This window comes from Elephas maximus, chromosome 21, assembly GCF_024166365.1.
Source record: "Elephas maximus indicus isolate mEleMax1 chromosome 21, mEleMax1 primary haplotype, whole genome shotgun sequence".
NCBI classification, from domain to species: Eukaryota; Metazoa; Chordata; class Mammalia; order Proboscidea; family Elephantidae; genus Elephas; species Elephas maximus.
This window is the reverse complement of record NC_064839.1, coordinates 76,468,678-76,483,066: the sequence shown is the minus strand read 5'-3', so window position 1 is coordinate 76,483,066 and position 14,389 is coordinate 76,468,678. Positions and strand designations below refer to the sequence as shown.

General features: G+C 35.9%; 1 pseudogene; it reads left to right on the top strand.

Annotated features, from left to right (window-relative positions):
* The first annotated feature begins 2,108 nt into the window (after positions 1 to 2,108).
* Positions 2,109 to 13,059, top strand: LOC126064655 (squalene synthase-like; annotated as a pseudogene).
* The last annotated feature ends 1,330 nt before the right edge of the window (positions 13,060 to 14,389 follow it).

The window sequence follows — 14,389 nt, the reverse complement described above, 5'->3', positions numbered from 1 at the left end:
AGTGAAAGGAGCTACATTCATCCTCAAAGCTCATATTACCCTGTAGCACCATTTATTCAAGCCAATGATTGTCTACAAGTCACTCAATGTATTTTTTTCAGAACAAAAATTGGGCAAAAAAAGCAATAAAGTTGAAAACAGAAAAAAATAGACAAAATCAACAAAACCAAAAGGTGATTCTTTGAACAGATTAATAAGATTGATAAAAGTCTAGCCAGACTAGTTAAGAAAAAAGGAGAGAAGACGGTATTACAAGTCTCAGAAATGAAAGAGGTGTTATTGCTACTGCTTCAACATTCTTTTTTTTAATTAATTAATTATTTTTTTATTGTACTTTAGGTGAAAGTTTAGTTTCTCATCAGTTAGTATGCACGTTGTTCTATGACATTGGTTAACAACCCCACGTCATGTCAACACTCTCCCTTTTCAACCCTGGGTTCCCTATTACTAGCTTTCCTGTTCCCTCCTGCCTTCAATGTTCTTTATATGAATAAACAAATACTATGGAAAAGCCTATACCCACAAGTTTGATAACTAAGATAAATGGACAAAATCTCTGAAAAACAGACTACTAAGAATTACAAACAGAGAAAAAGATAATCTGAATAGTCCTCTGTATATTACAGAAATTTAATATATAGTTAAGAGCCTTCCAAAAAAGAATGACTAGGGCCAGGTGATTTCACTGGGTGAATTCTACCAAATATTTAAAGAAGAAATGGTTCCATTCTCCACAATCTATTCCAGGAAATAGGGACAGAGCAGACACTTCCCATCTCATTCTATGAGATAAGCATTACTCTATTACAAAAACCAGATTAAGGAAAGAAAAATCACAGACCAATATTTCTCAGGAACATGGATGCAAAAACATATTTTTAAATCAAATGCAAAGGTGTGTAAAAAGTTATCAACCAAATGGGGTTTATTTCCAGTCATCAAGCTGATTCACACTCTAAAATCAATCAAAATAGTTTACCAGTCAGTAGACTAAAGAAGAAATATTATACAGTTATATCAATAACCCAGAAAAAGCATTTGAAAAATCCAACAACCATTTATGATAAAATTCTGAGCAAACTAAGAATCAACTGATGAAGAATATCTAAAACAAAACAAAAAAGTACCAAAAAACTACGGCAGCCAAGCTCTTAACTTCTGTACCACCAGGGCTCCAACATCACTCTGAATAGTGAGGAACTCAATGCTTGCCCAGTAAGAACTAGGAAAGGATGACTTCTCTCACTCACCGTGACTATTGAAATCATACCCAAACTCCTAGATAGTGCAATGGAACTATACAATTCGGGAAGGAACTAATATAACTGCCTTTCTTTACACACGATATAATTATGTATGTGAAAAATTCCAAAGAATTTTTTTTAAAAAACGCTTTTAAAACTAATAAGCAAGTAAAACAAGTTTACAAGATATCAGTTAATATATAAAGCTTAGTGGCTTTCCTATACATATCAACAATGAGCAATCAAAATTTGAAATTTAAAAACAAAACAATATAATGTACAATAGCACAAAAAATAAATATTAACTTTTTATCTAACAAAATATTGTAGGATCTATATGCAAAAAGCACAAAATTCTAGTTAAAAAAATCAAAATCTGAAAAAAGGGAAAGCTATTCCACATGAATCAATTAAAACATGCTATTTTTTTTATGTAGTAGGCTGAATAATGGCCCTGAAAGATATCAGATCATGATTTCTGGGACCTGTAATTTTTACCTGGTATGGAAAAATTTTTTCATGGAAAAATAGTCTTTGCAGAGAAGATGTGGTTATGTTAAAGATCTTGAGATGAGAAATTTATTCTGGATTACCTGTATGGGCCCTAAATGAAATCACAGTTATCTTTAAAAGGGAGTTAGAGGTACATTTCATTATAGAAAGAAGAGAAGAAAGTCATGTGAGGGAAGAAGAGGGAAGCAGAGTCACAGAGATAAATGCTAATCTGCTGCCTTTTAAGACAAGGGATGTGGCCTTATACCAAGGAATGCAAATAATAATAATAGTAAATTAATAAATAAAATAGAGCTCTAGAGACTGGAAAAAGTCAAGAAAAATGTCCCTCTTAGATCCCCTGGAAGAGACATGGCCGTACCTAGATTTATCACTGTAAGACTTATTTCAGACATCTGGCCTCCTGAACTGTAAAATAGTATATCTCTTTTGTGTTAAATTAAGCTATAAAATTTGTGATAATTTGTTACAGTAGCCATAGGAATCTAACACACTCCATAATGCTAAGATTCTTCCTCACTTGATCTATAGATTGGGCACAATCCCAATCAAAATGCCAGAAAACTGTTTCATGGACACCAGTAAACAGATTCTATATTTTATGTTGTTGCTGTTGTTAGGTGTTGCCGAGTAGGCTCCGACTTATAGCAACCCTACGTGCAACAGAACGAAACACTGCCCAGTCCTGCACCATCCTCACAATCACTATGCTTGAGGACACTGTTGCAGTCTGTGTTGTCAATCCATCTCATCAAGGGTCTTTTTCTTTTTCAATGACCCTCTGTATTTTATACGGGAAGCAAAAAACAAAACAAAACAACAAAAAAAACCTAGAATATCCAATAGGATATTGAAGAGGAAGAATAAATTTGGGAGACTTACGATATCTAATTTCAAGACACACTATTAAGCTACAGTCATCAAGACAACATGGTATTGAAATAATAGACACATAGATCAATAGAACATATTAGCTCAAAATTACCAAAAAAACCCATTGCCGTTGAATTGATTCCCACTTACAGCGACCCTATCGGGCAGAGTAGAACCGCCGCATATGGTTTCCAAGGAGCGCCTGGTGGATTTGAAGTGCCAGCCTTTTGGTTAACAGCCGTAGCTCTTAACCACTATGCCGCCAGTGTTTCCAAGCTCAAAACAGGCACATGCAAATATAGACAACTGATCTCTGACCAAGGAGTTAAGGCAATTCAACATAGAATAGTCTCTTCAACAAGCATTGCTGAGACAATTAGACACCCATATGCAAAGAAAAAAAAAAAACAACCAAGGCATAGACCTTACGTCTTTAACAAAAATGGGTCAACAATTAGTTCAAAATGTAAAACACAAAATGATAAAACCTATAGAAGAAAACAGGAGAAAAATCTAGGTGACCTTGGCTTTGGTGATGAGGTTTAGATACAACACTAAACACATGATCCACAAACTAAAAAAATTTGTAAGTGGAAATTCATTAAAATGAAAAACTTCTTCTCTAGGAAGACACAAAGTAGGGGAACATATCTATGAAATACATATAAGATGAAGGACTTTTTTCAAAATATACAAAAAATAAATTTTTAAATTCAACAATGAGAAAACATATAACCCAAATAAAATATGGGCAAAATACTAACCAGGTATCTCACTAAAGAAAATATACAGATGGCAAATATGCACGTAAAAAGACATTCAACATCGTTTTTCATTAGGGAACTGAAAATTAAAACAATAATGAGATACCACTCACACCTATTAGAAAGCTAAAATTCAAAAATAATAGCAATTGCTGGCAAGGATGTGGGGCAGCAGACACTCTCACTCGTTGCTGGTGGTAATTCGAAACAGTGCCGCCACTTTGGCAGACTTGCCACTTTCTTAAAAACCTAAACATAGCCTTATCATTCTATCCAGCAATCATGTTGCTGTTAATTTCTCCAAGAGATTTGAAAATTTTGGCACACAAAGGATTATAGAAGCTTCATTCTTAATAGCCCAAAACTGGATCCAGCCAAGGTGTCTTTTAACAGGTGAGTAAATGAACAGCCTGTGGTATATCCACACAGTGAAATATGATTCAGCAACAAAAAGAAATGAGCTTTCAAGCCACAAAAAACACAGGCGAATCTCAAACACATTATGCTAAGTGAAAGAAGTCAGACTATCAAAAGGATATCTAACGTATGATTCCAATAAGATATTCTGAAAAAGACAAAACTCTAGAAGTAATTGTTATTACCAAGAATTCAGGAGGTTTGTAGGTTTTTAGGTTTAGGTTTAGAGCAATGAAACTTTTCTGTATGACACTGTAATTGTGGATACATGACCCTACTTATTTGTCAAAACACACAGAACTTTATATAATGAGGAGTAAACGTTAATTTAGGCATATTAAAAAAAAAAAAGAAATCATTTAGGAGATTGGGAGATCCCAGGATGGAATACAGAATGTGACAAATATACATATATATATTTTAAATGTATAAAAGAACTTCACCGAAGGGGAAAAGATGCTGACCTAAGTAGTTTTGGGAACGAGTGGAGTTTGCAAGATAAAGGCAAACCAACTGTTCCTAAAGTCTGTACTCTAGTTGGTAAAATTGCATCCCGTGGGGTACAAGCTAACAATTCCGATAGTGCTATACATGTGTACTCGAATTGAACAATTATGTAGACGGATAGTGGATGGTGGGAGTCAGGTTTCTCTTTGTTGGAGTGCGGGTTTACACACAAGCAAGAAGAGAATGATCAATCCAGTAAGAAATTAGAGTTGAAGACATACGCATTAACTCATGTTTAGTTTAGTACAGATGGATACATGTATATGTACATACAAAAGTTAGCATACATACCTCTATTACTTTGCTTTGTCAACTGAGAGGGTCTAGAAGCAATGACACCCACTAACAACAATGAGCACGCCCAGTACCCAGACACTGATTTCTAATATTGTACTATAAAAGAAATCAGTTCTCCCTGGAGACAAAGTTTGTTCTATGACTGAGGAAGAACTTATATACAAATGATCCTGGGACATCTATAGTGTCATTATGTGAGGAAGTGCTCAAAATCAAAAATAACGAAATACAAACTAAAACCCACATTGATGCAGAAACGTCAACGGAGCCAAAGGAAAGAGTCCCCAAAGGTCAAAGCTGGAAAAATTTGTGCCATAAAATAAATGTTTCTCTCTCTATAGCCTCTGTGCAAATTTTTTTTTGATCTCAAAATATTTATGAAAATAAAATTTATTAAAAAGTAAACAAAGCTTTTTTTGAAAGTTCAGACATACTGAAGTCAGGAGAAAAGTGTTTTGACTAGTTTTAGAAGGACCTCAGGGACCAGAAAAACTCCATAGCCCCTAGTACTCCAGCTGCTTTCTGACAACTAATGAGCAGATATTGAAACAGAGTCCAGCTACTAAAACCACTCTTGCCATTTACGTATTGCTGCTCTTTATTCCTAGCAAAAAAGAAAAAAGCAGCAGGGAAATCGCCTCTGCCTGGCTTCCTCCGTTCAGGCATCCCTCAGGAGCGTGTAATTGGCAACATATGATTCACCTTAAGAAATTTAGTAAAAGGGCTTTTAAAGTATAGAATTTAGGGTTTCGATTTGCTGGCTCAGAAAACTTATCAGCCTTTAATTATCTGATAAGAAGTATCCTAATTTATTCTGTTCTTTTTTCTTTTTAACAAAATCTTAAGATGTCTTTTTTAACTGTGAATTTTTTATTTTGTTTTTTCCAACACAAATTCGCAAAAGATTTTATGACTTATCTCTCTGCACATCGGCAGTGGGTTTTTTTTTTTTTTTTTTTGGTTTAATGCTTCTGTAGTAAGTTATTTCATGATTTTCCTTGGGAATAAAATTAAACCTGAAGAAAATTTACTGATGCTTCCATTACTTATGTGTTGTCAAAAATCTCTGCTACTTGTTTGATGATTTGAAACTTTGGTTCCCCCCTCCCTTTTTTTCTTTTTGTTCTGGGATGTTAATTAGATGAAAATGTGATTACCCTTAAAGAATATACAGGTGTCTAATAAGTAAGAAAGTCCACATAAAAGCTTCATGGATTGTCATACCTCATGTAATCTTTCTTACTACTGAGTATTAGTAATTCGCCTTTTAAAAAATTAGTACTTGGTAAAGATGCAATTGGAGCCCTCGTGGCACAGTGGTTAAGAGCTTGGTTGCTAACCAAAAGTTTGGCAGGTTGAATCCACCAGCTGCTCTTCAGAGATCCTATGGAGCAGTTCTACAATTGCTGATTTTTTGCAATTGTTTTTAGGCATTGCTGCTCTGATGACAGAAAGACTACATAATTTTATTTTCTAGAACAAATTGCAAGGATTTGTTTTTCAAATGACATTCACAAGTCATTCACATGACACATGACATTCATTTGATCTCATGTCATTCACATGGTACTACACAATTATATAGTCATATGGCCATGACATCATTCACACAATGTTTGCATGTCATTTGTATGTCATTCAGGTAATGGCCACATGACAACAAGTTAGTCTCATGACATTCACGTGACATCACAGACTATTGCATGTTCTTACATCATTTGCATGATGTTCACATGACAATCATGTGTTGCTCATGTGATATCACCTGTTGTTGGCGTTAGTATGTGACAACCATGTGATGTCTTCCTGATGGCCACTTGACATCACATGACAATCATGTGACATTTGCATGTCTGTGGCATGGCAATCACACAACATTCACATGATGTTTACATGGCATCACATGACATGGCCCTCACATGTCATTCACATGCCATTACATGAACATCACTGGATATCACATGACATTTACATGACCTCTGTAGAATGGGAATGCATTTAGAAGAATGTAGACATGTAATGCTGTGTACTCATCAACCAGACCCAATGCACCTCCCTTAATCACAGACCATTATGGTTTGGGTGAGGTTTATTAATTTCCTTCTTTCCAGAGGCGTGGGTCCAGGATCTAATTAAAATATTCTATTCCTATAAAGGAGGAGCCCTGGTGGTGAAGTGGTTAAAGTGCTCAGCTTTAAGGTCAGTAGCTTGAACCCACCAGCCACTCCACAGGAGAGAGATGTGGCAGTCTGCTTCCATAAAAATTACAGTCTTGGAAACCCTATGGGGCAGTTTTACTCTGTCTATAGAGGTCACTATGAGTTCAAATAGATTGGACAGCAATTTTTTTTTTTTAATTTCTATAAAGAAAATAATGAGCACGTAATTGTGAGATCTGACCTTGGAATTTCTGGAGAAGCTATTGAAGGGAAAAGTGGGGAAGGAATGGGATCTTGGAAATCTTTCTGCTATTAAAGAACACAAATTTGTATGTATCCTAAAATGAGCGACAGGTTAAACATGCCTTCACCTCTCAAGCTCATCGAAAGGTGACCCTGAGTCAGATTCCAAGGTGGAAGCCGTTGAACTGAGAGCTAGGGGAATGAATGATCAGATGACAGATATGTTGCTAAATGTCACAACTACTCCATTCCCTCTACTAGGTAATAGTGTCTCTGGCATTGGTAACTCACCCATGGAATTGCTTAACTGCTATTAAAAAAATAATAAATAAAAACAAGGTTTTTAAAAAAGATTTATTTCTGGGGAAAAAAAAAAAACCCTAAGCCAAGAAAATACTTTTAATTTCTCAACCACAAATACAATTTTTCAAGCCTCCAAACCCACACTACAATTAAATTAGCTATTAAAGCAGTACACTCTCCAGCAGGAGAACATTTAGTGATGTTTATTAGGTCAAGACACAAAGAACAATGAACAAGGAAAATCCTTTAAGATAATAAAAAAGCCTGGACAAACTATATTGGCTGTGGTAGCAAATCACTCCACTTGCAGGGCTCAAAGTCTTTGCTCTTCTTTACTCAAAAGATGTTGTTGATGCTACAGACAAATGGTTGCTCTATCTTATTTCTACTTAGTCCTTTTTTCTAATGTAATTTATTAGTGCAGTTATCCTGAAGCAAATCCAGTTGAGTAGTGGATAAATTTATTATTTAGCCATGGGTTTTTGTGTCTGAGTAGCTTCCTCTCAATCTGACATAAATGAATTAACATCTTTTAGAGATTCTTGTCTTGGGCCAGGCTGCAATAACTGAATACAGCTTTGAACTGTGTACATGATTTCTTCTGCTGTTTTGGGGATAGATTATGTTAATCATTGGTATTTTTTATATTGAAGTACAGGATGAAAAGTGTATGTGTACATGTTGAGCAGCTAAGGGCTAGACTGCAGTGTTTACTGAACAGCTACACTTCTGTGTTTTTGCAATTGCTCTCCAGTTTCTTTTGGGAAACACACTTGCCTTCTCTTATTTCATGTACGTTTGGTGTAATTGGCCCTATTTTCAGCTCCAGGGGTAGGCGTGTATTCCAGAGATAGTCATTCAAACATGGTCAGAGTGATTGGTTCAAGAATGGGTTTAATGAAAGTCAGCCTTGTGCTCAAAAGTTGAAAACTCATTTTGTAGAGGTTATTAAGATGAGATGATGAAATCTTGGAGCTACTGGGGGCCATCATATAGATCTCCATGAGACTGATACGCTACAGAACTATGTCTATGAGAGAAAAAAAGAGTCAAATAAGGGTGAGAGAGAAGGCATTTTTGATCTCCTAGAGCCAATCATGGCTGATGTTAACACTACTGAAAACCCACTGCCGTTGAGTCGATTCCAACTCATGACGACCCTATAGGACAGAGTAGAGCTGCCCCATAGAGTTTCCAAGGAGCGCCTGGCAGATTTGAACTGCTGACCCTTTGGTTAGCAGCCGTAGCACTTAACCACTATGCCACCAAGGTTTCTGCTACTGAAGGGATTATTTAATGTGAATCTATACGTATGGAGATATATATATATATATACATATATCTTTTTTTTTTTTTTTTGCTTAAGGTAGTTAGAGTAGGAGTTTGTCTTAATTGAAATGATCAAGACTGATATTTTAGTACATCAATAGCCCATAAACTTTATACAGTTTCAAAAGGTGCAATACTGCCAGCTTAACGGTTCAATTTTTTAATAAAAAATGTATTTTTCTCTATAACTTGCAAGTATATGTGTGCAAGTGTAAATATATTCAGACACAAGCACAATTGTGCCTGACATCTGTAGTAGTTACAGTTATTCAGAATTTCTTCCATATATATATTTGACAGTATTGTAGACCTAGTAGTGCCAATTATAATTGGGACATAGTTTTTATTTTACATAAAATTTAATCTCAGGTGTGACTATAATATGTAAAATATAAATATTTAGGAGTTATGGAAATCATTACATAACTGTAGTAGTTATTTTTTTTCCTATTGATTAAACACCATTTTTAAGACAATTTAGTATATGACCAGTGGTGAAATAAAAATAAAATACGCTTATATGATTACATAACAAAATTTTGACTCTGTGATTAGTAGGGCTTCATGAACTGTGTGAAAAATTAATGATCTGAAGTACTTACACTTAATTATTACAGAAGACACTAAAATACAAGAAATATTATTTTGAACTGGAACCTATTTTGTTCTTCTAAAAGCAAGCAGAGTATAAGTAGAACAACTTACAAATAAATATAATGATAAAAAATAAATTTAATGAAAACTTGAAATATCAACTACTTATTTATTTATTTTTTTTTCTATACCTTAGAAATAATGTGGTATATAACTGTTATGGGTTCAATTGTGTTTCCCAAAAAGATATGCTGAAGTCCTTATCCTCAGTATCTTAACCTGACCTTGCTTGGAAACAGGCTCCTTGAAGATGTTATCAGTTAGGTTAAGAAGAGTTCATATTGGAGTCGGATGGGTTCTAATCCTACATGACTAGTATCCTTATAAAAGAAGACAAGATACATAGAAACAGGGAGAGAGAGGAGGGACACCATATGATGCTGCAGCTGCAAGCCAAGGAAAGTCTGGAGCCACCAGAAGCTAAGAAAGAAGCTTAGAACAGATTCTCCCTCAAAGCCTAAATGGAATCAATATGGTCAACACGCTAATCTAGGATTCCCAGTCTTCCAAACTGTGAGACAATAAAGTTCTGTTGTACCCATTTTCTGGTATTCTGTTACTGCAGCCCTAGTAACCCAATGCAATAATTACATTAGAATGAAAAGTATGTAAGGGTAGGGTTTTTTCCATGTATTTGATAACTGCTAAAAAGACTGTTGTTGTTAGGTCTCTGGAGTTGGTTCCAACTCTTAGCACCCTATAGAACAAGTAGAACTGCCCCGTAGGGTCTCCAAGGAGCAGCTGGTGGATTTGAACTGCTGACATTTTTGTTAGCGGCCGAGCTCTATAGGACAGGGTAGAACTGCCCCCATCAAGTTTCCACAAAGCAGCTGGTGGATTTCAACCACCAACCTTTCGGTAAGCAACTGAATGCTTAACCGTGGCACCACCAGGGCTCCTATTATTGCTAAAAAGATTAGACACTGATTAATAACAATAATCAGAGCCCTGGTGGCGTGGTGGTTAATCATTCAGCTGCTAACTGAAAGGCTGGCAGTTCAAAACCACCGGCCGCCCACAGAATAAAGATGTGGCAGTCTGCTTCTCTAAAGATTTACAGCCTTGATACCCTACAGGAAGTTCTACAGAGTCACTATGAGTCCGAATCAACTAACAGCAATGGGTTTGGGGTTTCCTTTTTTTTTTTTTTTTTTTGGTTTAATAGTAATAATAATAATTATTAGTTAATTGTCTAGTTAGTATAAGTAAATCATATTTCACCTAATTATTTGATGGAATATAACTATTATGATATAAGTATTTGGTGGGTAAAATAGAAATATATAAAGACCCATTAATCAAAATAATTCTTATGCCTTTGATCTTATCAATTTCTCTCCTACTTAAATAACTTAAAAAAAAAATGCAGGTTCAGGTAAATCTATTCTACTGAATAATATAAAGCACTCATACCCCAAAGCAGATACCACACAAATCTTCATTCAATGTATTCTTATAAATATAAATAGATGTGAACAGTATTTAATTACTAAATACTGTGCTTTCTTTTTAGTCACAAAACCATTGTTATTTAATTCTTAAAATTCATAGCCGTCTTTTGTAGCTTTGTACTTAAAGCCAAAGATATAATTTTGGAGACAAGCTAGGGTAATTCTCTTCATTATGCATAGGGAAGGGGGTTTCTACTGCCCCTGTGTAGCTCCTAAAGTGCTTATTATAGTAGCAAGACTCCACAGATGACCTACCTGAGGTAACCTCTGCAATAAGGAAGTCTACTGAGATCAGTTAAGGTCTGATTACAAATGGGAAAAGGGGTACTCTTTCTCTTTTTCCTGCCCAGAATTGAACTTCAGAGAGATTGCTTTAAGTAGGAACCAATGACCTGAAAAAATGTACTTGAAACTCAAACTGCCTTGAGTGGTCATAACAATCTTCTAAGCAATAACCTCTTTGATTTAGCCCCCCATTGAGAATCATACTAGTTCATATATCTGAGACACTGCTAGGAAAATGATTTAATAAATTAAAAATTAAAAAATAACTTCCCTAATAAAAAAAGGAAGAAAGAAAAAATGCCTAGGACATACATTAAAAAAGGTGATATGATGAGATTTTAACTTGATTAATGCACAATAAATGGCCTGAATAATTCTAAATTGGTATAATCATTTATTATAGCTACAGAATATCCTTTTTTCATTATTTAGAAAAAACAAGATGCATTAAAGACAGTCTAACATTTTTAGATCCTAGTTTAATGATATTTACATTAAAACATTTTTTTTAATGGTTCATGAGTGAATGCTGTATCAAGAAATGAAGGAATAATTTATATCTGGGAAGTATCTTGAGTTCTGTGAGAATTTGATTTATGGTAAGGGAAAGCCCCCTCCACACACACACACAAAGACTGTTACATTATTTTACTGTTTTACTGTTCTTTCCATTTTGTTAAGTGTTTGGAGTGTTATAATCTGATGATGTTATTCAATTTTTTATCATTTTATTTTTGTTCTTCTTGCTTGACAAATACACAAATGCAGCTGAGACCTTACATATCTTTCCTCCAAAAGGAATACTCTGTTCCTTGTATCTTTCAAAATTATAACACTTCTTCAGAGATATATTTTCTAAAAATGCTCCCAGTTTATAATGTTTACTTTTCAAAGTTTGGGCAAATTATTTATTTTCTAAAAAATTGAACTATACAAACCAAAAACAAACAAACACTTGTTGCTGTCAAGTCAATCTGACTCATAGTGACCCTGTAGAACTGGGTAGACCTGCCCCATAGAGTTTCCAAGGAGCACCTGGTAGATTTGAACTGCCGACCTTTTGGTTAGCAGCCGTAGCTCTTAACCACCACACCAGAAGGGCAACACTTTCCTTAAGCTGTGCTTTGTAAACTTACTTCATCCTGACTACAAATGGGGAGGAACAGATTCCACAGCCTCCTAAGCACCATTGTGATAATTTGATGACTAGATAGTTTCTACCTACCACATTAAAAATTAGAATATACCAATTCATGGTTTTTGGATAAGCACATGACCTGTGAATGGGGAAGGGACAGGTACTGTCACTGTGTTGCTGTTCTTGGCTTCTGAGTTAGAAGACTCTGTGCCTGGTGAAGATACAGAGCTTGCCAACTCTATGGGCCTGTTTCTGCAGAAAATAAACATCAGTCGTAATTACCTGGAAGAAAAGCAAGAAGGAAGAGGGTTTGGGCCTCAAGAGGTTTGGAGCAGGTATGTTAAGAAGCTGGGTGATTTCACTAAACCACAAAATACTGACTTGGCCGTCCAGTGCCTGAATGAACTTACAGCCAATGCATTACACCACATCCCAGATGTCATCATCTACCTCTCAAGACTTAGAAACCAAAGTGTGTCTAACTCCTGTGCTGTTTCACATGTAATAGCCATAGTTCCTTTGGCTGCCTCTTCTAATGATCAACAGGTATTCAATGGCGTCATGAAGATCCCAAAAGGGCAAGCAGTAACACTGATGGTGCATGCCACCAATATGCCAGCTATCCAAGCTATAATATAGCAGTATATGGAGGAAATTTATCATAGAATCCCCGAATCAGACCCATCTTCTAACAAAACAAGGCAGTTCATCTCCACCATCAGGACACAGAATCTTCCCACTTGTCAGCTGATCTCCCGAAGCCACTACTGTCCAATTTACCTGTCACTTGTTTTTGTCATACTCTTGGCTGCCTTGAGCTGGCAGTATCTGCGCACACTATCCCAGGTCACAGAAGACTATGTTCAGACTGGAGAACATTGATTCGGAGTTCGTTTGGAAGCTGAAGTTCACCGTGAAACAGATTCACATTTTCTTCAAGGGTGGATATTGGCTTCTTTCCTTGCCCCCTGTTTTAACCCCTAAAAGAACTTTGAGGGGCTTGGAACTTTAGAAACTGAAATGCAGTTGAGAAGAACATAAAAATGAAAAAGAAGGGTACATTGCCCTCAGCAACTTGGTTTAAAAAAGAAAAATATATATATAGTTAAGTACACCAATTAACAAGTTAAAATTTTCACCCACTTAAAACCTTGCTTTTGCTGACTTAAATTATATTCCACCATGTAAATTTGTAACTTCCAATGCGTCTAAAAATATTTTTAAAGAAAACTGTCATTTTTTTCCTATGTTGCTATTCTTAGGTGCCTTCGAGATGGTTCTGACTCGTAGCTATTATACGTACAACAGAACAAAACACTGTCCTGTCCTGTGCCATCCTCAGAATCACTGTATGTTTGAGCCACTGTTGCAGCCACTGTGTCAATCCGTCTCATTGAGGGTCTTTCTCTTTTTCACTTACCCTCTACGTTACCAAGCATGATGCCCTTTTCTAGGGACCGGTCCCTCCTGATCATATGTCCAAAATACCTGAGACAAAGTCTCATCATCATTGCTTCCAAGGAGCACTCTGGCTGTATTTCTTCCAAGACAGAATTGTTAGTTCTTCTGGCAGTCTGTGGTGTATATTAAATATTCTTCACCAGCACCATCAATTATTCTTTGATCTTCCTTATTCATTGTCCAGCTTTCGCGTGCATATAAGATGACTGAAAATACCATGGCTTGGGTCAGGCACATCTTAGTCCTCAAAGTGAAATCTGTGCTCCTTAACACTTTAAAGAAGGCTTTTACAAGCAGATTTGCCAAATGCAATCCATCTTTTGATTTCTTGACTGCTGCATCCACAGGCATTGATTCTGGTTCCAAGTAAAATGAATTCCTCGACAACTTCGGTATTTTCTCCATTTATCATAATGTTAGTTATTGGTCCATTGGTGAGGATTTGTGTTTTCTGTATGTTGAGGCATAATCTATACTGAAGGCTGTAGGTTTTGATCATCATCAGTAGGTGCTTCAAGTCCTCTTCACCTTCAGCAAGCAAGGTTGTGTTATCTGCGTATCCCAGGTTGTTAGTCTTCCTCCAGTCCTGATGCCATGTTCTTCTTTATATAATCCAGCTTCTCAGAAGATTTGCTCAGCACACAGTTTGAATAAGTATGCTGAAAGGATATAATCCTGACACACACCTTACCTGATGCTAAACCACTCAGTATCCCCTTGTTCTGTTAGAACGACTGCCTTTTGGTCTATG